The following is a 3,731-nucleotide window of genomic DNA, read 5'->3' as shown; positions in this document are numbered from 1 at the left end:
TCAAAGCTAAGTGATTTCTTTAATCAGGGCATTAACAACCTGATTATAAGTTGGAAAAGCATCATCGATAAGAATGGAGACTTTTCATTTAATAAATGTTTTGTTTAATATTTAAGTTGTTCGGATTTTTACATCTAAAAAAGCGACATTAATTCCTTGATGACCTGATACTATAACTGAGTCATAATAATGACTTCAGATATATCAACTGCTACAAGAGAGAAAATGAGATTATCTAGGTTGTCAGAGCATATCAAAACCAATATATTTTGTCTTGGTTTTATTTCCCACATGCTTAGCTCCCTCCACCCTAATAAATATTTCTGGAGTTACACCTGTATAAACATATCGGTCTCATTCCGAAATACGTTTTATATTTATAATCATGATTTTTTTAATATGTCAAAGTTGATATGACTGTTCATTTCATCTTTGTACAACTGGTTTAAATCATATCTGTAGTGCAGTATATTCAATTTCTTAAAGGTAAATTTATTGTTGATTTCTAACTGTACTTACAACATTCTTATGAACCGACTGTCGAAAGGTCGTAATCTTTTGGTTTAGTTAAAGGCTACATACAACTTGTATCAATTTGGCCCTGTCTCTGTGCCCACTCTCTAGCGCAGGACAAGCTTGTCTATAGGACTGACATAGATGGTTTTATAAGTTGATATGAATTGAAGGTTTTTTCTATGTCATTAGAAATAGTCGTTGCCATACGTAATCTATGGATTATAGGATGCCGTATTTGGACACCATTTCTGACTTTAAATTGTGGTATAATAGAAAAATAATTGATGTCCTTAGCTGAGATAGTTGGAAAGCCTCCTGTTCACCTTAAAATCCAGTCAAAGTTGCAACGAAAAGTGAAGTGAATAAACACATATACATTGTCAAATGAATAATGATTTCTTCTTTATTTGTAAATTATATGTTTGTATTTCTTTGCTGTTCATGTTAAATTATTCTGTACTTAACACTTCCTGAATATGTTTTTTTGCGAAAGTTTTTGGCTACCTATAGAATATTTGTTTCTGAATATTACACATTTTATTCAAATTTCATAAAGAAATGATGCTATGATATCAATTTAATCTCATGTTAACAATAATTGTGTAGCATTAAAAGATATAACTAATATTTATATCATTACAGTATTTCCAACACAACTAATAAGAATATAATGTTAACAATAGAAAATTCATAATTAATTTTACAATTATATGAAACATTTCGGGTTTAAGGACCCCATTTTTAAGTAGTTGCTATACTGTTTGATGACAAATTTAATTGAGCAATTAGTTTATCGTTTAAGTTTTCTTTAATAGATCATCTATAGAAGTATGGACAAAAGTGAAAATAAAAATTAAAGGGACAGATACAAGACCACGAAAAGATTCTTTTGAAGTATCATGAAAAATGTCTTGAGATGATACGTTGCTGGTTCGTAAATTTTCAGGTCATTGATCGTTACATTTGTAAGCATGAAGTAGTGAAGAATAGTGGCATTGCAAATTTAATAAAGTTGTTTATTCATTTTAGTAGGCTTGCGCCCTTAATCTTAAAACCTGTCAAAGTTTTGATCACATTCAAACAGGTTAAGGCTCAAGTTCTGCACTGTACGATCTGATACTAAGTGTTTCGAAATCTTTCTTTCTTTTTTTTTTTTACATGGACTGATAAAATTTATCTGGAAAAGTTCAAGGTCTATAAGATGGGAAATGTGCCTAACCTTAGAATTTCTTTATCTACGAACATTCTATTCACCACATCCCACAAATATTCAAATTTACAAAAATATCCATGTACTTTAATTGTTCACGTTATATATCCAATCATTGAATATCTTCAGATACAGAAGCTGATCTAGGAAATCTAGGTTCTTTGGATTCCAGAAACTATATTATTGCCGATATGTGTGCGCGACCAGACAGTACCAGGGGTAGTTTATATAAGTGAACTATTCTGAATGCCATGCTGAACCGAGAAAGAATGCATCCGACTTTGAAACATGACATGGCAAAAACTGGTTCCTTGCACAAATAAGACCACCTGCTTCACTACCAACCCACATATTATACAAATAATCCTCAGATAGATGTTCATACAGCTAATCCTTAGATAGATGTTCATACAGCTAATCCTCAGATAGATGTTCTCATGTGTATAATACCAAGTGCTTCAGCTGATTTACATCCAATGCCAGTGACTGCAGATGTTCTTCAGACAACTGTGGAAAATTTAAAACTACATCACGTAATATTGAGTTGTTTCACCAGTTTGAACACACGTCATGCAACAGCAGAATCAGCTTCTATTTTGTACGATTGAAGGCCAATAACAGTTACAAAAAACACTGGCAATATTCTCACATAATCCCTTGTACAAGGAATACACACTTGATAAATACTATGTCTAGTAACTTGCACTTTTCTGTGCGATTACTTAATAGGTTTACCACCCAGTACACTTTACCAACAAGCTTTGAAAATTAAGATCTCTCTGTAAAGTGTTGGTTAGATCCCTTCTGGGGAACTATGATATCTGATTTTCACATCCAATTCATGAAAAAGATCTTTTGCATACCAAAATCATTCTTCCACAGTCATGTTATTTGTTTGTATCCAGGTGCTAATGTTTTCAAAGTCATTTTGTAATATTTCATAAGTATTTGCTGCGTCATTATTTTGCCCATCAGCAAAATGGAGACCAAGGTCCGACACAATGCACATCAATGGATGCAATCATAATCATTGTTTGGACAAGTGTCTGCTTCTTTTTCTTCATACTGAAACTTCACCTTTGGCATATATGCTTGTCAAATAATAATCCCATTTAAGAGGCCAGGTTTGGTCAGACATAAATTCTTGGTTGCTGGCAGGTCCAAAATCAATATAGAGAGAAATGCGATCACTTGACAAAGTATATTACTCATACTTTGCTTTACAGGGAAAATATTTTTCATACCCAAATCGTAGAGAAAATTCTGCTAGATAACGGGGAGGGACCAAAATAAGTTCGCACCAATCTTACATAGGCACTCCTTTAAAGATGGAATACTATTGGACAGATAATCAAACTGTGACTTGAACAGTCCAGTCAGATTAAAGTATTCACAATCAGATAGAACGTGAGAGACCATCAAAGTCTAATTCTACCTGATCTATTTATCACTGCATGTGTGTTCTTCAAAAGATTAATTGCATTTGTTCTATTACAGCCGTGATGGTCTTTCATCTTTGCATCTATCACATAATACATTTGGGATTACTTGTTGACCTGGTGTCCTGTCTTAACAGCTTAGGGCTGGTAAAAATTGGTTTGCTAGAGGATTCACCAGGAGGAAGAGTATAACTTTGATTACTTTTATCAGTTTCAGCCATCTGGAGGTGGAGAATGGGTGTCATGAGGCTTACAGCGTATAGAATAATAGCTGTTGTCGGCATTTGGTGCAGATTACACCTGCTTTGACAAACATTGTCTTCTCTCTCCCTTTGAAGGTTTCTTGATTAAATGAGGTATCACTAATACTACTTCAGTGTCTGCCTTGAAACACACTCAGTAAGCAATATGACAGTATTGGTCTTAATTGTTTAATTTCTACTGGATCTTTAGATCAGGAACCTGTTTCAGATTTATTTAAGACTGCCTAGGTTGCACCGCAATTGACATTTGACTGAAGGAGTCAACAACGTTACTTCCTTCTAGTCCTATTCCAAAGTATTTAA

Source organism: Limulus polyphemus, unplaced genomic scaffold (assembly GCF_000517525.1).
Source record: "Limulus polyphemus unplaced genomic scaffold, Limulus_polyphemus-2.1.2 Scaffold639, whole genome shotgun sequence".
Lineage (NCBI taxonomy): Eukaryota > Metazoa > Arthropoda > Merostomata > Xiphosura > Limulidae > Limulus > Limulus polyphemus.
Note: the sequence above shows the minus strand (reverse complement) of the source record.